Genomic DNA, 21,486 nt, shown 5'->3' with positions numbered 1-21,486 from the left:
TATTTTCCTCTACATATCTGAAATTTTTGAAAACTCAAGTAATAGAATGCTTAATATGTGCAAGGCCATATCTTAAATGCTGTAGGTATTTACAATATGTACAAGGTAACAATCACACTAAAAAGTGTCATGAGTTTGATAATTCGCTCTTTGAATATAAATGACTTACATTCCAGCTAGAGTGAGCAAGAAGTTGCATAGAGTAATTGGCATGTTAATGGTAAATTGAAAAAATGGGTAGGGTTGAGAAATGGAGAGCTTGAGGAATGAAATCATTTCAGATGCAGAAGGCAGCATGAGCAAAGGCATAGGAGAGAGAAAAGAAATATATGCTTGTGGAATGAAAAGTACTTCAGAATGACTGAAGCTTACAATGGCTAAAGGAGTTCCAGGCCATTCCACTCCCAGTGAGCCACCAAAGGTTCATCTCTTTTCCATGTTCAGTCTTGACTCCATCTGTTAACCTTCCTAAAACGCCTTCAGCATTCTCCCCAATTTAGGTACTACCCATCCAGTTTCTTCTTCCTTTTCCATGACCTGAATTTCTCTCTCTTATAGACCCATTATTTGTATGTTTTACTTACTTAGCATTTAATCATATACTTTTTTGTGTGTCATCTAATTGATTGTATTATTGCTTAATATTTTACATACACCATTTTTTTAATCCATATGACAAAATTTGAAGGTTCTTGAGACCAGAAACTTGTTTATAATTGCTTGTATTCTCTAGCATCTAAAGTTAGGCCTGCATATAGGGTAGTTGCCAAATAAATGTTAATTGCCTAAATGAACATATAACTAGATGTATGCATGAATGAATGAATGAATGAATGAAGTAGATGGAAGTCTGGAATCTAGAAATAAAAAGCTGTGTACGCCATCATCTCTAATGATTTTTATAAGAAGGTGACCAACTGTTATCTGTTACGTACAAAACTTCTTAATTTTAAAGATTCTGATTTTCTTTACTATGGTGTTAAGCCATTGAGATAGCTAATAACTAGAGAGATATAGATGTGTCTTGATTTCTAGTAAATTTAATAAGGAATGGACAGCGATCTATCCTTTTTAGATGCATCTATGGTTAGATAATTCGCAAAGCTGGAGCTGGGTTGCATGACTTTTTTTTCTGGAAGATGAGTGAATCTGTAATTTTTAAGAATGTGTGGTCCTTTCTAAGTCATAGGAATGGCCTCTATGTAATGCCTGCAGTAGAAACTGCTAACACAAAAAAGCTAACCCCTGCTTCCAGCTTCCACCTATTTGTTTTTAAAATAAAGAATAATTCTCTCAGTTAATTGATATTATTTTGGGAAAAATAACTCCGTCTGCTTAGTTGTGAACAGTATCTCACTAACTGCTTCATTCTGTTCAATTTGTGTCCCTAGCTAGAAGTTAACTAGATTCTACAGGAATATAACTGTGACAATTCTTCCTTTACATTTCTGACTGCAATATCGTTAGTTGTAAGTTGTTATTTACGGTGTAGTTATGGCCAGTTGACAAATAATAAGATCTGTATCATTTCTAGTAAATCTATGAGATTACTTTTTCACGGATTTCCGACAAAAATAAATACAAGTCCTTTTTCAAGGGTTAGGGTAAAAAGTTTTTAATTAAAAGACTTGAAAGAATTATTGTAACCACTGTGGCACACTGGTTTAAAAAAGTAAAATAGTTATATTGGATGCATATATTTCCAATGACCAAAGTATTTTAATGTTGACTTAAAATGACATGACAAACCATTTCTCATTATCAAGGGAAGCACATGCATAGAAGCGAATAGATATCTCTTCCAGCTTTGGCCATCTGAGGCTTTGCCTGCTTCTGTGTTCTATGACCACTGACTACAATGATCCAAGAAATTTCAGTATCTTTTAGATGACACGACAGATACCACAGCCTGTTACTCAGAGTTGTGGTTTCTTTGGCTCTGAGGGTGTTTTGCTGTGGATTAGTCTCTGACTTTGGCCAAAACGTCTCAACAAACTCCCAAATTGCTTACAGAAAATGAACTGATGGGAGAAATGAACGCAGGAAACAGGTTCGTGTCCCTGTTTTGCACTTTGAAGAATAAATGTTCTCTTTGAACCTCATTTTCCTCATCAGTAGAATGGCTTAGGCATACCTTTCCTAAAGTTGTGTTATAAAGATTGAGACAATATAATAAACAGACAGAGACAATATAATAAACGTAAACCTCTTTGTACAGTATTTAGTGCACAAGGGTGGCTCAGATTTTTTTTTTTCTAATTTTTTTCCCCTTAGCTCATGGGGAGCACATTAAGGCCAAATAAAAATCTGTTTGCAATACTTCCTGGAACTGACCAGGTTAAAATTGTCTTAAATGTCATAATCATAAATCTCTCAAAGATGGATTAGCCTTTTTGAGTGGGGAGAAAGTACTACCCAGCTCACTCATTGAGCTGGCAAAGCTAGCTTCTACTGGCATTTCCTAGAGATACCAGCTCAGTTAGGATGGCCAAATTTAGCAAATATTGGCAAATATTTAGGCACAATGTTTGGGACATAGTTATACTAAAACTTATCTATTTTTTATCTGAAATTCACATAGTAGTGGGTATCCTGTCATTTTATCTAAAAACCTATCCCAAATTTGTTTACAAAGTCTTTATTACAGACACATTACTATTTTTGAACTTATCCTTCATTTCACTCTTTCTTACAGTGTTATCTTGATGTTATATATATTAAAATCCATTGGTTTATTGTACATGATACTACTTTCTATTTTATTTTATTTTATTATTATTATTTTTTTTGAGACGGAGTCTTGCTTTGTCGCCCAGGCTGGAGTGCATTAGCGCGATCTCGGCTCACTGCAAGCTCCACCTCCCGGGTTCACGCCATTCTCCTGCCTCAGCCTCCCGAGTAGCTGGGACTACAGGCGCCCACTACCATGCCCGGCTAATTTTTTGTATTTTTAGTAGAGACGGGGTTTCACCGTGTTAGCCAGGATGGTCTCGATCTCCTGACCTCGTGATCCGCCCTCCTCGGCCTCCCAAAGTGCTGGGATTACAGGCGTGAGCCACTGCGCCCGGCCGATACTACTTTCTATTAAGGATTTGCCACATTAAAAATATTTAATGAGATACAACTCCATCATATTAAGACACAATAAAATGTTACCATTTTTGTAAACTGTGTTAAAATGATCTAAAAGAAGAATTCTTTTTTAAAATTATCTTAAATAATAAGGAAGAACAAATCTTTAGGCAGAACTCTATGCACTATCTGTTCATGTTTTTATCTGTACAGATCATTATCTATTTGGTTTTGTGTTCTGTATTTCTGTCCACCAAATTCTGTCATATTACTGTGTCTCCTCCTGTGTCTGTCTTTTATTTCCCCGTGGTCACACAAACTTTATTTTGTTTGTTCTGAGAGTTTCAATTTTGTGAAATCAAATGATTTGTCCCACCTTTCCTCTTCAGGACATAAACAGAGGGGGAGGTTCTAATTAGGAAATATCTTGAAGTCTGATGGAAGGCCTATCCTATGGCCCTGAATTGCCTGGTCTAGAGTTACTCTGAGGTAAATGGAGGGTAGTTAATTTGATAGGAACAGGAGGACTCAGAAGGTCTGGTGCTCTGGAGTTATTCTTCCTCTGAGGCAGCTGTGGCTGAAGGGAAAGAGCACTGGGACTGTCATACAAATCTTTACCTTCAGGTTCTTGTCCTGAAACATAATAGTTATATGTCCTCACAACCATGACTTCATGCTCTGAATTTCACTCTTCTCTGTTATGATGCAGGAATCATAATTATGTAACTAATTTATATAATTTAATAAAGGAATCATATTAAGTTACAATTTAATTAGAATACAAACAATTTTTTGCTAAGAAACACATATATATCCATGAAAGTAATTTATGAGCTATAAAGTATTACACCAATATAAGATATTCATTTTAATATTTCAAATTATAAGTCATTGTTCAGAACTTATAGATACATCTTCTTTGATATATGTATCTCGGTATATAGATTATACACACTAAACATCATTGGACTTAAGATATTGGTTTTGTATGTTCTTCACTGTTTTTAATTCATCTTGTATAAAGTGATATGAAGTGTACGTCATGGGAGTTTTTTTAAATCTATTAAATCAATAAAATGTGATTTTCAAAAGAAAGGAAAAGAATAAGAATAAGAATACTACAAAGAATTCCAGAACATCAGGGATGCTGTTTACTCTTCATGCAGAAAAAGGAACAAACCTGGGGAGGTTTTATTATTTATCAGGCATTAACAATTGATAGATTCTGCTTGATTACCTGCCATTACCCTTCATAACCTGTATTGGCAGTGGGAAAGCCTCCATTCAGAACCAGAGGCAAGGGCACCTAAGGGTCCCTTCAATCAGAAGGAAGATGCTGCTGAGATGGGACCAAGGCTAAAGTTCCTGTCAGTAACATGGAATCCTTTTCTGTGCCTGCATGCTCAGGGCCTCTTTCATTCTGTTTTTGACTCTGTTGTAAAAGAGCCTAGCCACTGCTGATTATAATTCTGCTGTGTAATATGCTTATTCATCTCAAAGAATCCTTGTCCCAACTGATTACTGTTTTGTAACCCTTGCATTCTGCAGGGAATCATGCACTTCAATCCACGCTAGACATAAAATATCTGTTTTGACAGTCTTTGATTTCACTTAAAGGGTATAGATTTTAAATAATCAAAGAGGGCTTATATAATAAAGTTTGAGGTCTCAGAAGTGCTCTTCTGTCAGTAAGGAGGAGAAGAAAAGAAGTCGGCTTTTTAAAAATAGGATCATAGAACTAGAGGTTATCATGATCATCTAGCTACAAGGCTTCAGTTTACAGATGACAAATGGGAAAAAAGGAGAGGATGAAAGAAGCTGAAGTGACTTGCCTAAATTCATACAGCTGCTCAAAAACAGAGTCTCATCTATAATTTAGATCTCTTAATTTCCAATGAATTTTCCCCTTCATCACAGCTTTCAGATTCCTTTCCCCCTCCTTCCTTCCTGCATGCCTTCTTTCCTTCCTTCGGCCCTTCATTCCTTTCTTCCTTTTTTCCATTATTATTATTCTTTCTTAGTTCAATAGTTAAACTATATGCTCTGGAGTGAGATTGCCTGAGTTCAAATTCTAGCTCTGCCACTTCTTATTAGCTCTGCAACCTTAGGTAGACTGGCAGCTTCCCTATGACCTAGTTTTTTTAAAAAAACTACACAATGTAAATAATAACACTATTCATTTCATAGAAATATTGAAGCTTAAAACATGGAAAAACTCAGTCCTGATTCTGGCTCAAAAATATTTGCCACTATTATTGTTACTAATTCACTTTTATTAGTGTCAATTTTAAGATTTAAATTAATAAATTTAAAGTGCTTAATTCTTTCATCTCATATGTGATTATTAGAAAGCCAATACTCAGTTACAGAGTGACAACAGAATTAGGTAAGAATTACTCGAATTCAGCTGCAAAGATGGTGGTAAGCATTGAAAATGAAAAAAAAAAGTAATCATAGGTAGCTATATATGAAGGAAAACCTTGGAAAAGAATATAATTATTGGGAGAAGACATGGAGACAATATGTTTTTTCAAGAGAACTGGTACAATGCTTATATAGGTTTAAATTTTGCAACTGCCACTTAAGAATTGTATAATCTTGGGCAAATTCTTTAACACTCTGTGTTGTTTTACTTAGTTATACCGTTTGGAAAGCTGTGAAGATTAAATAAGCAATGTATATGAACTATGCACAGTAGATAATAAAGACGATAATAATAACAGGTTGAGTAATAGAGGTGGAGTGATTAACAGCAGCAAACAAGTCAGCATCTAAGACAGAGTATAATATCATTTGCAGAGATAGTGTATAGAGAAAAATATAATACTGTAGAAGCAAGCAACTTCAGAAGCAATAGGCCCACTCTGTCAATGTTTTAGACCAGAAATTGGCAAGCTGTAGCCTGGCAAACAAGTCCTGTCCCTATGACCCACAAATTTAGAATGGCTTTTACTTTTTTTTTTGAGATGGAGTTTCTCTCTTATTGCCCAGGCTGGAGTGCAATGGGGCAATCTCAGCTCACTGCAACCTCTGCCTCCAGGGTTCAAGTGAGTCTCCTGCATCAGCCTCCCGAGTAGCTGCGATTACAGGCGCCTGCCACCACACCAGGCCAATTTTGTATTTTTAGTAGAGATGGGGTTTCACCATGTTGGCCAGGCTGGTTTTGAACTCCTGGCCTCAGGCGATCTGCCCACCTTGGCCTCCCAAACTGCTGGAATTACAGGTGTGAGCTACCGTGCCCAGCCAGCCTTTACATTTTTTAAATGATTTTTAAAAACATAAATAACATTTTATGACATGAGAAAATTCAATGGAATTCAAATTTCAGTGTCCATAGCTGGAATTTAATTGGAACACAGCCATGCCCATTCATTTTATATTGTTCATGGCTGTGTTCACGTTGCTATGGACAAATTGAGTAGTTGTACCAGAGTATGCTTTCTCCAAAAAGGCTACAATGTATACTATCTGACCTTTTACTGAGAAACCTCTACTTTAGACCATGAAATCACGCGTGGGAGAATATATTTTCAACATTGGTGGGAGAATATATTTTCAACATCGCTAGAGCTAGACACTCCTCAGAAATTAACTCAGTTGACATGTAAGCTGAGAAGTGACATCATGGATTAAGAGATGAGGAGAGAGGAGAGCTTTTTCTATGTCCACAAAGAAACTGAAGCAGCTCAAGAAAAGTTTAGCACAATTATTTATGCTAATGGCTGCTTTCAATGTATGGAAAAGAAGATGGTAAAATAAAAATAGTAATTACTAGGCTGCGGCAGGTGGATCACCTGAGGTTGGGAGCTCGAGACCAGCTTGACCAACATGGAGAAACCCTGTCTCTACTAAAAATACAAAATTAGCTTGGCATGGTGGCGCATGCCTGTAATCCCAGCTACTTGGGAGGCTGAGGAAGAGAATCGCTTGAACCAGGGAGGCAGAGGTTGCGGTGAGCCGAGATCGCGCCATTGCACTCCAGCCTGGACAACAAGAGTGAAACTCTGTCTCAAAAAAAAAAAAAAAAAAAAAATAGTGATTACTAAAGAATAGAGATTCTTTAAAAGAAAAGACTAAAAACTGGGCAAAAGAGGCTTTATTTTTCTCAGAAAAGAAATGTTCCTCTGCCTTCACATAGCTTAGGCTATTTGAGATCTTCTAACCCTAGAGGGTGGACTACCCTGGAAAACAGTCCAGTCACAGCCAGTGCCAAATCGCCCTGTAGGCCTCAGTTGAAAACAGGCCATTTTAGGAAAGCCTGCCTGAGGACCTGGCATTATGAGATTAAACATGTCTATGTGGGGCTTGGTTGCACTAAACAAAGACACGCACATGAATTAGAGACAAAACATAACATAAAGCTGCAACTGACCATGCATGACTCTTTTCCACCAACGCTTTTGTATAGAAGGTCCTTAAATGCAATTTGAACTTTTCCTTCTCAACACATTTGCTCCAGCTGTTACATCAGTGAGAATTTTCATTCTCTGCTTCGGAATTTTTTTTTTTGCCTTCAAAACCCTATTAATTTCCTCTGTTTGAGAAAATCTCCCTGCACTGCTGGTGTGAATTGTTTCCTCCTTCTTCTGTTTTTCAACAATTTTTTTTTAATTTTTTGTAGAGATGGGGCTCTCACTCTGCTATCTAGGCTGATCTCCAACTCCTGGACTCAAAGGATGCTCCTGCCTCGGCCTCCCAAAGTGCTGGGATTACAGGTGTTGGCCACCGTGGCTGGCCAGTGTATCCACAATTCTTTAGATCTACCTCTATTTTACCCTTTATTCTATTCTTCCTGGACCAACTGTTTATGTGCATGACTGTGACCATTCCTGGACCATAAACTCCTTAAGACTAGAACCATCATCTGCTGTTTGCTGCCTTCTATCATTAAACTCCATATTTGGAACATGGTGGAAGCACACTGAATAGCTGTTGAATTGAATTGCTAAAGGCATTTCTCCCCCTTTCCCCTTTTGTCTTTCTCCAAGGTGGAGACAGCTTCAAGAGAAGTAGCAGGGAGAGTAGTAAGTGCTATTACAAATCAAGCAGTGCCGAATTGGGTCAGAGGTCAACACAATCACACATTTCCACTTATTAAAATATTGTACACTTAACCCAAAATAATTGTTAACATGTAGAATCATGAACACATATTGAATAAATTGTTAAACATGAATACAGAACATTTTCTTGATAGATCAGTTTCTTAGAGCAATAAACTTGGAGGTTTATTTTTTTTTAGTTATTTCTGATAAATATTAGGTGGTTATAGCATTTTCAGTAGTAGGACACCTGATTAGCTAGACTGGGTGTTTAACACAAGGACAGTAATAAGTTGATCCTGTGAGTCTAACCAAAGCTTGCACAGATTCTATCTAGCATTTCCGGTCTTTAGTTGAACTCTGAAGTAGAAGAAGAAGAATACTACTGGCTATAAAAAGCAAGAACATTTTATTTGGCATTGTCAATAGTACCTTAAACTCAGAAATGTTAGAGAGCCCTGAAATTGCCTTACACATTTAAATGAAGGTCACATTTGAGAGCCTATTTCTGAAGCTAGCAGATCTTTATGACTGAACTTAAGCAGTTGCTCAAATAGAAATCACTCAGGAGAAATCGGAAAGTGACTGAAGTTATAAAAATGAGATGTGTGAAATGAAGTAGGCAGCCACCGCATCCTGTCTGTTTGAGTCTGAGGAATGCCCATCAGTTTTATGAGTCATGTGGAGAATAGTGCCTGTTGGAGTAATATATGTCTAACCCCTACTTTTAAGGGCATGCTTTGTGTTTTGTATAAGAAAGTGGAACCAATAGGAAATTGCTTGCTCAATGCACCCAAGCCCAAAATACAGGAGGACTGAATTACCTGGGAGATAGAAATGCAAACCCATGAGAGTAGCACCCAATCTGGCTCTGTAAATGAGAGAGTGCAGTCGAATAGACATCTATTTTCACATCCTTAGAACAAGAAATATTTATTGCCATGACCATTTTGTATTGCTTCATGAATTTCTCTCCTGGATGTACCAGAGAGAGAAGTCAAAGAGAGAAGCATGTAATTTACAAGTCTTAAAGAAAAGTCTTCCAATTGGAAAGAAATTAAAGTTGACCGTGTCCCTTGTAGTCTTTCTTCACTTGACATTTTATAAATGTCCTTGTATTCCTTTGTTAATTACTTGATTATAAAGTCTTTTCAAAAATCAAATACTTTACATGGCTAAGTAGTAAAAGTTTAATTTAAAAGCATCAGACCATGACATATTTTTAGCCAAAAATGAGCCTCTTGGGCTAAGCAAATTATACTTTTTTGTTCTGGGTCACATACTATCATATATACTTTTTTATTTAAAACCATGACTTCAGGCAACATCTAAAATTCTTCCACATTTTTTCTCTTTCTTTTTGCTAACTTTAGATTTTAAACTTTAACTCTTATTAAGGAATCCAATTTGAGGATTTGAGGATGCTCTGTCTACTTTCTAGATGTACATGCCTCAAGGATTCAGAAATGATACAAAACACCAAATACTGAGACATAAAAAAGTTGGAGAAAGCTTTCTTTAGGGCATAGTGATTCCTTATTCACATTTTTCTCTGTTGAATACTGAGCCCAGTGTCTTGTATATAGTGAAAAGCCAGTAAGTATTTGTTGAATAAAAATATAGTAATTGGGGCCTTTGACATTTTTTAGCCATGTGACTTTGGGCCATGCATTTAATTTCCTTGGAATTTAGTTCTGATTTTTATTTTTCAGTTTGTGAAATGATGAGGTTTTAATTACACGGTCTATTAAATTCCTCCAGGGCAATCATTCTTGCTTGTGGGGCATGGAGAAGGCACCCAGACCTGTGCCAGCCAGTACCCTGCCCCTGAGCCAACACCACCTCCAGTGCCACCATGCACACATTCCCCAACAGGGGTCCCCTGCCCCCAGCAGCTGCATTGCCTCTGCCACTGTGGTGAGCTGCCACAGGGAGGCAGGCACCCCAGCATCCACTAGCATGCTGCTGCAGTTGCTGCACCTTGGCCTTCACAGCGCAGTGGATTCCAAACCTTGGGGAGCCAGTGAACAAAGATGGGGCCCAATACAAGTTCCCCAGAGTTAGAGCATGCAGTCCAGGAGTTGGGAGCTGAGAACTGGTCCCCCCAAATCTCCCAGAAATGAAGCCAGTTGGCTGAATTCATCTTATACTACAATCAAACCCTCAAGATCTTCATCATAGGACAAAAGAAAAAAAACTAAAGATCAGCAACCTCAAAGATTGAAGGTAGATAAGCCCACATAGATGATAAGGAATCAGTGCAAGAATGCTGAAAACTCAAAAGCCAGAGTTCTGCCTTTCCTCCAAATGACTGCATCATGTCTCCAGCAAGGGTTTTGAATTGGCTGAGATGGCTGAAATGATAGAAATAGAATTCAGAATATAGATAGGAATGAAGATCATTAAGCTATAGGAGTATGTTGAAACCCAGTGCAAGGAAGTTAAAAGTCATGATAAAACAATGCAGGAGATGACAGACAAGATAGACAGTACAGAAAAGCAGGCAAACTGACATGATAGAGCTGAAAAACATACTACATCAATTTTATAATTCAATCAGGAGTGTTAATAGCAGAATAGACCAAGCAGAGGAAAGAATTTCAGAGCTTCAAGACTGGCTGTCTGAAATAAGAAAGTCAGTCAGACTAGAACAGAGAGAGGAAAAAAGGAAAAGGAATGAACAAAACCTCCAAGAAACATAGGATTATGGAACGAGATCAAATCTATGGCTTGTTGGTGTCCCTGAAAGGGATGGGGAGAATGGAACCAACTTGGAAAACATATTTTAGAATAGCATTCATGGTAAGTTCCTCAACCTAGCAAGACAGGCCAATATTCAAATTCAAGAAATGCAGAGAACCCCAGTAAGATATGTCAAAAGAAAATCATCCTCAAGACACATAATCATCAGATTTTCCATGGTCAAAATGAAAGAAAAAGTGATAACGGAAGCTAGAAAGAAAAGTCAGGTCACCTACAAAGGAAAGCTCATGAGTTTAATGGTGGAACTCTTAGCTGAAATCCTACAATACAGAAGAGATGGAGGGCCAATATTTTACATTCTTAAGAAAAAGAAATTCCAACCCAGAATTTCATGTCTGGTCAAACTAAGCTTCATAAGCAAAGGAGAAATAGATCCTTTTTACACAAGCATATGATGAGGGAAATTGTCACCACGGGACCTACCTTACAAGAGCTACTGAAGGAAGCACTAAATATGGGAAGAAAAGACTGTTAGCAGCCACTACAAAAACACACTGAAGTACTCAGACCAGTGATACTATAAAGCAACCACATAAACAAGACTGCAAAATAACCAGCTATCATGATGACAGGATCAAATCCACACATATCAATACTAACCTTGAATGTAAATGGGCTAAATGCCCCCAATTAAAAGACATTGAGTGGCAAGCTAAAGAACCAAGACCCATTGGTATGCTGTCTTCAAGAGACCCACCTCACATGTAATGACACACATAAGCTCAAAATAAAGGGATGGAGAAAAATCCAACAAGCAAATGGAAAACAGAAAAAACATGGGTTTCAATAATAGTTTCTGACAAAACAGACTTTAAACCAAAACAATCAAAAAAGACAAAGAAGGACATTACATAACAATAAAGGGTTCAATTCAACAAGAAGATCTAACTATCATAGATATATATTCATCCAATAGAGGAGCACCCAGAGTTATAAAGCAAGTTCTCAGAGACCTTCAAAAAGACTTAGACTCCCACACAATAATAGTGGGAGATTTTAACAACCCACTGACAATATTGGACAGATCATCAAGACAGAAAGCTAACAAATATATTTAGGACCTGAGCTCAGCACTGGAACAAATGGACGTGATAGATATCTACAGAACTCTCCATCCCCCCAAAACAGATTATACATTCTTCTAATCGCCACATGGTACATGCTCTAAAATCGATCACATAATCAGAAGTAAAACATTCTCAGCAAATGCAAAAGAACTGAAATCATAACAAACAATCTCTTGGACCACAGCACAATCAAATTAGAAATCGAGACTAAGAAATTCACTCAAAACCATCAAATTACATGAAAATTGAATAACCTACAAGAAGTACTTTGAAACAAATGAGAACTAAGATGCAACATACCAGAATCTTTGGGACACAGCTAAGGCAGTGTTAACAGGGCAATTTAAAGCACTAAATACCCACATCAAAAAGTTAGACAGATCTATAGTTAACAACATAACTTCACAACTAAAAGAACTAGAGAATCAAGAGCAAACAAATCCCAGTGCAAGACAAGAAATAACCAAAATCAGAGCTGAACTGAAGGAAATTGGGGCACAAAAAACCATTCAAAAGATCAATTAATCCAGAAGCTCATTTTTTGAAAAAATTAATAAAAAAATAGACTGTTAGCTAGATAATAAAGAAGAAAATAGAGAAGATTCAAATAAACACAATTAGAAATGATGAGGCAGATATTACCAATGACCCCACAGAAAGACAAACAATCATCAGAGAATATTATTAACACCTCTATGCACACAAACTAGAAAATCTAGAAGAAATGAATAAATACCTGGACACATACACCCTCCCAAGGGTGAACCAGGAAGAAATTGAATCCCTGGACAGACCAATAATAAGTTCTAAAATCGAGTCAGTAATAAACAACCTACCAATGCAAAAAAAACAAAAAGCCCAGGACCAGACAGATTCACTGCTGAATGCCACCAGATGTACAAAGAAGAGCTGATACCATTTCTACTGAAACCATTCCAAAAAATTGAGGAGGAAGAACACCTCTTAACTCATTCTATGAGGCCAGCATCATGCTGATAGCAAAACTTGGCCATGATACAACAACAAAGAATGAAAAATTCAGGCCAATATTTTTGATAAACATCAATGCAAAAATCCTCAACAAAATACTGGCAAACTGAATCCAGCAGGTTATCTACCAAAAAGTGTAGGTACCATGATTAAGTAGGCTTTATTCCTGGATGCAACGTTGGTTCAGCACATGCAAATCAATAAATGTGATTCATCACATAAACAGAACTAAAACAAAAACCACATGATTATCTCAATCAAAGGGGAAATTCTTGTGATAAAATTAAACACTCTTCATGTTTAAAAGTCAATAAACTAGGTATTGGTCAGGCATGCTGGTTCACTCCTGTAATCCCAGCACTTTGGGAGGCTAAGGTGGGTGGATCACCTGAGGTGGAGAGTTTGAGCTCAGCCTGGCCAACATGGTGAAACCCTATGTCTACCAAAAAGACAAAAATCAGCCAGGCCTGGTGGTGCATGTCTTTAATCCTAGCTACTCAGGAGACTGATGAATGAGAATTACTTGAACCTGGGATGTGGAGGTTGCAGTGAGCTGAGATTGCACCACTGCACTCCAGCCTGGGCAACAGAGTGAGACTCTGTCTAAAACAAACAAACCAAAAAACAGGCAAAGAAACAAACAAGAAAACAAAAAACCAAACAAAAACCCCTAGGTGTTAAAGGAACATATTTCAAAACAATAACAGCCATATATGGCACACCCACAGCCAACATTATACTGAATGGGCAAAAGCTGGAAGTATTCTCCTTGAAAACCAGCACAAGATGAGGATGCCCACTCTCATCACTCCTACTCAACATAGTATTGGAAGTCCTGGCCTGGGCAATCAGGAGAAAGAAATAAATGCATTCAAATAGGAAGAGAGGAAGTCAAATTATCCCTGTTTGCAGATGATATAATCTTGTATCTAGAAAACCCCGTAGTCTCAGCCAAAAAGCTCCTTAAGCTGATAAACAACTTCAGCAAAGTCTCAGGATACAAAATCAATATGCAAAAATTATTGGCATTCCTATATGCCAAAAACGGTCAAGCCAAGAGCCAAATCATGAATGCAATCCCATTCACAGTTGCCATACAAACACACACACAAAACAAAATACCTAGGAATACAGCTAACTAGGGAGGTGAAACATCTCTACAAGGAGAACTACCAAATAGTACTCAAAGATATCGGAGATAACACAAACAAATGGAAAAACATTCCATGCTCATGGATAGAAAGAATCAATATCATAAAAATGGCCATTCTGCCCAAAGCAATTTATAGATTCAATATTATTTCTATTAAATCACCACTGACATTTTTCACAGAACTAGAAAAAACTATTTTGAAATTCATATGGAACCAAAAAAGAGCCTGAATAGCTAAGGCAATTCTAATCAAAAAGAACAAAGCTGGAGGCATCACGCTACCTGACTTCAAACCATATTACAGGGTTGCAGTAACCAAAACCACATGGTATTGGTACAAAAACAGACACATAGACCAATGGAACAGAATAGATAACCCAGAAATGAGGCCACGCACCTAAATTTGTATGATCTTCAACAAACCTGACAAAAACAAGCAATAAGGAAAGGATACCCTATTCAATAAATGGTGCTGGGATAACTGGGTAGCCATATATAGAAGATTGAAACTAGACCCCTTCCTTACACCAGATACAAAAATTAACTCAAGATGGATTAAAACTTAAAAGTAAAACCCAAAACTATAAAAACCCTGGAAAATGACTTAGGCAATACCATTCTAGGCATAGAAATGGGCAAAAATTTTATAATGAAGATGCCAAAAGCAATTGCAACAAAAGCAAAAATTGACAAATGGGATCTAGTTAAACTAAAGTGCTTTTTGCACAACAAAAGAAACTATCAACAAAGTGAACAGACAACCTATGGAATGGCAGAAAATTTTTGCAAAAGTATGCATCTGACAAATGTCTAATATCCAGCTTCTATAAGGAACTTAAACAAATTTACAGGAAAAAAACAAACACCACCATAAAAAGAGTGGGCAAAGAATATGAACAGACACTTTTCAAAAGATGTACATGCAACCAACATGCATATGAAAAAAATTCAATATTACTGATCATCAGAGAAATGCAAAACAAAACCAAAATTAGATACCATCTCACACCAAACAGAAAGGCTACTATTAAAAAGTAAAAAAAAAAGAGATGCTGGTGAGGCTGCAGAGAAAAGCAAATGCTTATATACTGTTGGTGGCAGTCTAAATAGTTCAATTATTGTAGAAGACAGTGTGGCAATTCCTTAAAGACCCAATATGAGAAATGGCATTTGACCCAGAAATCCCATTACTGGAATATAAATGGTCTATTACAAAGATACATGAACGCATATGTTCATTTCAGCACTATTCACAGTAGAAAAGGCATGGAATCCACCTAAATGCCCATCAATGATAAACTGCATAAAGAAAATGTAGTATATATACACCATGGAATGCTACGCAGCAATACAAAAGAAGAACATGTTTTTTAGAGGGACATGGATAGAGCTGGAGACCATTATCCTTAGAAGAAAACTAATACAGAAACAGAAAACCAAATACCACATGCTCTCATTTATTAGAGGGAGCTAAATGATGAGAACGCATGGTCACATAGAGGAGAACAACGAACACTGGGGCTTATTGGAGGGTACAGTGTGGGAGGAGGAAAAGGAGCAGGAAAAATAACTAATAGGTTCTAGGCTTCATACCTGGGTGACGAAATAATCTGTATACCAACCCCCCATGGCACAAGTTTACCTATCTAATAAACCTGCAATGTACCCATGAACTTAAAATAAAAGTTAAAAAACAAAAAAATAAAAATAAAAATGGGCAGATGGCTTGAGTAGACATTTATTAAAAGAACACTTAGAAAAAAATTCCAAAATTCTCTAATTCCGTAACAACTTAACTTGGCCATAACAAAAAGCAATGACTGACAAAGTGGCAAAATCAAACAAAAGTTTCAACTGGCAAATGTTTTCTTCACCTATTATATCTATCCTTCCTAAGCATCAACATCTACTGTTGGGGTCATTGGAGGGCCAATCCATTCTAGTGAGCCCTCTGTTCCTTGACTTAGAGGATGCATATGTGAATATATTTTGAGGTAGATTATTTTTGGCAATTCTCAAATGTCTTAGTTAAGTGGGGGAGAGTACTATCTCAGTGGATAAAAGTATTAATATGCAGGTTAGCCTTAAATAAGCTCATTGCCCTCAGCCACATTTATGAGACAACAGAAGTTAAATGATATAGAGGACACAAATCAGTGGTCACCATTTTAAAATCTTGATCTCATAAAACACAACTATTACACACAATTTATCCATAGCTGGGTGCTAGTGGAGTTAAGTAAATAACAGATAATCCAACACCCCAAATGATGGATTTTGAAGTCAATACCTCAGATCATTTTAATGTTCCAATATCTATATTACAGAACTGAATCTATAAAATAAAACTGTTTTTTTCCCATAAAATGTCTCTGAGTTTAATGCTTACATTTCCCAGGTTCTAGAGTTTTCAAGTTCAGTACTTCAGCCCTCTTTTGGCTGAACTGCAACCTTCCCAGCTGCCCTGACCTTAATCGATGTGGTGTTCTTCAGCTCAGAACCTCTTGTCTTAGAAACACAGCTGCTGCACTCCCCTCATCTTATTTTTACTTCTCTTTGGACCATGTGATGAACCCTTTGAAGTGGACCATCCACAAGGAAGGATATAACCTTCAAGTAGGAGCTCTTTTTCTGTTACTTTCAATGGGGAGCTATGCTAATATCAAAAGAGAAAAGAGGCTTTTATGGCTGAGAGAGGCCAATAGATTGTGAAGCTAATTTGAAGTACCGCTGCTGATTAGGGATAAAATAAGCCAAGCAGGAGAGAAATGCTCTCTTTTCATTAGGCACCACAGCTCTGCCAGAGTGAGGGTACCCAACATCTCCTTATAATAATTATGAAAGGACTGTGATTTTGCTCTCAGCTTTTAAATTAAACCTCTCATGGCCTAAATTCACATTGGCTGTTTGATCTTCCTCTTTCTAGGACTCCCGGTTATGGCACTCTCAAATTATTTGGCTTCTCTCCTCAGTGTTCTCAAAAACGATTTGAGACTTCAGTGTTGGGAGTCTTTCTCATTAGAGGGTTAGCTAAACATATAAGATTTACATAACCTTTGACATTTCAAATTTAGCTCTTGGATACTTGTGAGCTGTCATGTACAATTCATTTTTTTAAAAATAGAATTCATTCAATTCTGTTTCATTCAAATTCCTAATATAGTCTACTAGCACTGTGGAACTCATCAATGGCAATAATACTCAAGAGCAACACATTTTTTTCTAATAACTTTTTTCATGCTTTCTAGACAGTGATTGAACTTACAAATGTACCTTCTCAAACTCTCCAAATTCCATTTTATTGACCAAAGACACATTAGGGCAAAATAGTCTTTGAGTCCTGGTCAAGAGGGAAGGCTATCATAAGTAGATCCCAAAATTTGAGGCATTTCTGTTTCAAATGAAGTCATTGTAATTTAATGCGGGGGAAAATGCTGAGTGGTTCATCACAGGCAAAACAGGGAGTTCCTAAAAAGTTAGGGCAGTGCTTTCCATATAAAATCCTCCCAGTGATAAGCAGGAGTGAGAGTAAGGATGTACTGCAGGCACTTGGAAAATTACTTCAAAATAAGAACTTGCAGTTTTTCCTAGTCATTTGCATAGTGCAGCTGCACAAGGCAGAATTCAAAAGATGTCCCACAAAATTCCTGCTCCCTGCTGATTTAATCTAACGTGAATCGAGGAACTACTGTGAAGGGTCTTTGCTGGCTTTGAAGCAGGACGAAGATGCCACCCCAAAAAGAATGTGGGCAGCCTCTAAAACCTGAGAACAACCAACCCTGGGCTGATTGCTGGCAGGGACACCAGACCTGAGTCCTATAATCTCATGGAATTCAATTCTGCCAACAACCTGAATGAGCCTGGAAGTGAATTCATCCCCAGAAGCTCTGGAAAAGAACACAGCCTGTCCATCACCTTGTGAAACCCAGAGCAGAGAACTGGCCTACAAAATGGGTGTTGCTTTAACTGCTAACTTTGTGATTATGACAGTAGCAGTAGAAAATCAACATGGCAGCTGACACAGGCTTTATCACAGTGTTCCCTTTGGCTCTAACTATTTACTCAATAAAGTGGAAGACTTGGTGCAGGGAGCTCCTAACACAGGTGACGGAGCCAGTAGAAGGGAGGAGAGTGCAATAGTTTCAGTGAGTAGCTGTAATGCTAGTGGAACACAGATTCCGCTAGGAGTCGCTCCACTACCCCACATGAAGTGACAGAGGAAGGAAGATGTGGGCATGATAGGGAAAGCCTAGAAAGGAGTGAGTAAAGGATTTGAGGACACAGCCTGAACTCCACACACGTAGCAAGTGGACTTATCATTCTCGTAGGCTAAACTTGGTGGGAATAGCTTTGGAAATGAAGTGAGGTGGCACTAGAATGTCCACCAGTTGCCTGCTTTTCTCTGCTATATCCACGATGATTCACCCTCCTCAGAATCTGCCTCCTGGCATACAGTGGCTTTCACTAGAAGGCAATAGTTACACAATTCTTGCTGGAGTCCACAAGAGCTGCAAATACAGCGTAGACTAGTGCTTCTCAAACTTTGGAGTGCAAGTGGACTGTGACTCCCATCATCCTAAATAACAAACAGAGAGGGAGATGCTTTAAATGGAAATGATATTTATTTGGAAATAGGCATTGCAATGGGAATATGTGTGCCATAGTAAACTAGGTTCTCATTCAGGGTGGAAAGGAAGACAAAAGTTTTTTAAAGAAAAATGAGAATTACATCATTGTTTTGAGATAATAATCCTTGGCTACGAGGGTCAATAACAAGGGTGGAATTAGTCCAAGGTTGAACAAGCAGTTGCTGGGCAGACGTCCTCACAGAATTTTCTGTGTGTGTGTATGTAAGGCTGTGCAGTCTTTGTGTGAGATTTTGGGTTTTGCAATCTTTTGTGATAGTTTTTGTTCTCAGTCATTTGTGCATGAGAAGCTTCCCTTCATGGCCTTTCCTAGCTCTATTTATCTTCCCCAGTTTTTAACACAATTGACTCCATTTTGATTCTGATAACTTTCATGCTCCATTTCAAGATCCAAACAAACCACCATTCATGTGAATGCAAAGAAAAGTTATATTTGGACACGCAAAGATTCAGAAACACCATTCACCATGTACTAGTTCTGAAAAAATTTTTTTTGAAGTATTATAGTCAAACAATGAATGTATCAAAATAAAGAGCTCAAGAAAATTGGAGGAAACATTGATAGACAATAAGGGCATAGAACTTATAGTTAAATCTAATTATGGTTAATTTTGTACATGCAAATTTAAAAAATATTAAGAATGACTTCTAAAAATTGAAGAATCATAATGTGAAATAAAGTTAGTAAAAATCTAGATAAAAAATTCCAGGTCATCAAAATGAAAATAAAGAAAAGCAGAATATGTAAGAAGGGGACAGAGGTAAAAAAGTTTTCTGTTTAAATACTTAGCATAGTCTAGGAGGTGAAAGGGTACAGGCACTATTTAATTTTCATTCTTTATGGTGATGAGGAATAAAAGGTTCAAATGTTTGTAAAAAAAATAACAAAAATCATTAGTAGAATGAACATAGAAACTATTAAATAACATAGAAATAATGACATTAGTTTATTTATTCATTAATATAATAAATAGTTCAGTTCATTCCATTCCTTGTGCTATATCTTATGATAGGCAAAATAGTCATAGTCCCTGCCCTTTACTATAAGTATGAATGCATATAATGATTATTATGTGAAAGGTAATGTTAGGGGAAGATAATATTTATGCATATGCATGAAACAAAGTGAAAATATTTTTACCATCCCCTAATGGAGGCTATTTTTGTGGAATGGGACTGCAGGTGTGGTAGCTATTAGCAACCATCATCAATTCTTTTTTGCTTCCTCTTCCAGGGGAAAGTAAACCATGGCTACCTTTAAGTAAACCATGGCTACCTTTAAGTAAACCACTATACCTTGAAGTTAACCATGGCTGTGTGCCTTAATTTGGCAAATAAAATATGTCATTTTCAGGCAGAAGATTTGAGGTAGTGCACAATTTGCTAAGTTCATTTTTTCCTTGTTATGATGCTCATGGAAGCTTGCAATGGCATGAAATATCCATCAGTGTGGTTCTGGAGAGATTGATAAGCAGAGGCCTGCAGCATGCCCTAGCCTAATCTGATGGATACAGCTGTTGGTACCAAGAAATGGAGGTGTTGCCTTAAAACAACCTAAAATGTGTGGCTTTGGCTTAATGATTAGTAGGTGGCAAGGGAAGTTTGGAAGTAAGAAGGAGGTTAGTTCATGTTATTCTGGGATGAGAGCTTAGTTGGTGGTAGTTTAACCTGGGAGGTATATATTTGTACTTCTAGGTAAGTACTTGGCAAACATTTTCTGTAAAGAGAAAGACAGTAAGGATTTTAGGCTTTTCAAACTGTATGAGTCTCTGTTGCACATTCTTCATTGTTTGTTTGTACAATCTTTAGTTCCCCTTTTACACAATCAGGTTGTTGTCTGGATTTGGACTACAGGATTGCCAAACCCTGTTCTAGGGAAGTGCTTAGTTTTTAAAGTGCATTTGAGGTTGATTTTGGTTATTGTTGACTGCATTTGTCAGGGTGCTAATAAGACAATAACAAGCTTACAAAAGAACTGGCCAATTTGTACATAGGAAGAAAGAGAGTCTAGTTTGGAGGATTTGCAGTAAGGAATCTTACCCTTTTAAAAGATGAAGCTGAGAAGGTCTTTGAGAATTACTCTTGCAGCAAGTATGAATTCTAGGTATGACTGTCACACCTATTGTTAAAATCTTTGACTCAGATCCATGACCTAGTAAAGGTGTGGTGCCTAAATCTTTTTAATTGGACAAAATGGCTCTCTCACCTAAACTGGATAGTCCAACATACCTTAGTTATGTCCAGAGGAAAAGAGACAAGAGATTTGGGTGTGATAAAGCAAAAGTAGCAAATAGAAATATGTTTGGAAAAAAAATGTAGGTATTGAAGAAATTAAGTAAGGTCTTCAGAGAACTGTACTGTCAAATGAATCACAAGCTGAAACTTAAAGGGACAGAGGCTGTTTGAAATTTTAAAATAAAGAATTATGAATGAGTAGATGTTGAAGTGCATGATCCTTTAATATACATTCCAGATTGAAGGAAAGAAGAAACTCAAAGGAAGAACATCTTAGAGGATGGAGTCAAGAATTTTGGAAAACTGGACAAGAGAACCCTTCCAAGACGTAAGAACTGCAATTTAATATGGGAACATTCTCTGTGCCTAAGGTAGTAAACCTTCACAATCACTGCCTAGATTCCAGAATTGCTATCAAATGTCTGCCATGTAGCCGATATTCTTCCCTTTTCTGAATGTGAATCTCTTTAGAATTATTATGTATTTATTCTGCAGTTGCATATTGGGTGTGGATGTGT

At 37.2% G+C, this 21,486-nt stretch overlaps 1 protein-coding gene and 1 long non-coding RNA gene across 2 annotated transcripts in view; one reads left to right on the top strand and one right to left on the bottom strand.

Annotated features, from left to right (window-relative positions):
• Positions 1 to 21,486, bottom strand: part of GALNTL6 (polypeptide N-acetylgalactosaminyltransferase like 6) — a 1,233,993-nt gene that overhangs the window by 364,847 nt on the left and 847,660 nt on the right. The window lies entirely within an intron of this gene.
• The window catches only part of LOC109026434 (uncharacterized), a 99,722-nt gene that overhangs the window by 48,962 nt on the left and 29,274 nt on the right, over positions 1 to 21,486 (top strand). The window contains exon 2 of the long non-coding RNA XR_002005467.3: positions 21,207 to 21,339. This is a non-coding gene — a long non-coding RNA (uncharacterized lncRNA). The remainder of the gene's footprint in view (positions 1 to 21,206; positions 21,340 to 21,486) is intronic.

This window comes from Gorilla gorilla, chromosome 3 (genome assembly GCF_029281585.2).
Source record: "Gorilla gorilla gorilla isolate KB3781 chromosome 3, NHGRI_mGorGor1-v2.1_pri, whole genome shotgun sequence".
Taxonomy (NCBI): domain Eukaryota; kingdom Metazoa; phylum Chordata; class Mammalia; order Primates; family Hominidae; genus Gorilla; species Gorilla gorilla.
This window is presented reverse-complemented; position numbering and strand designations above follow the sequence as displayed.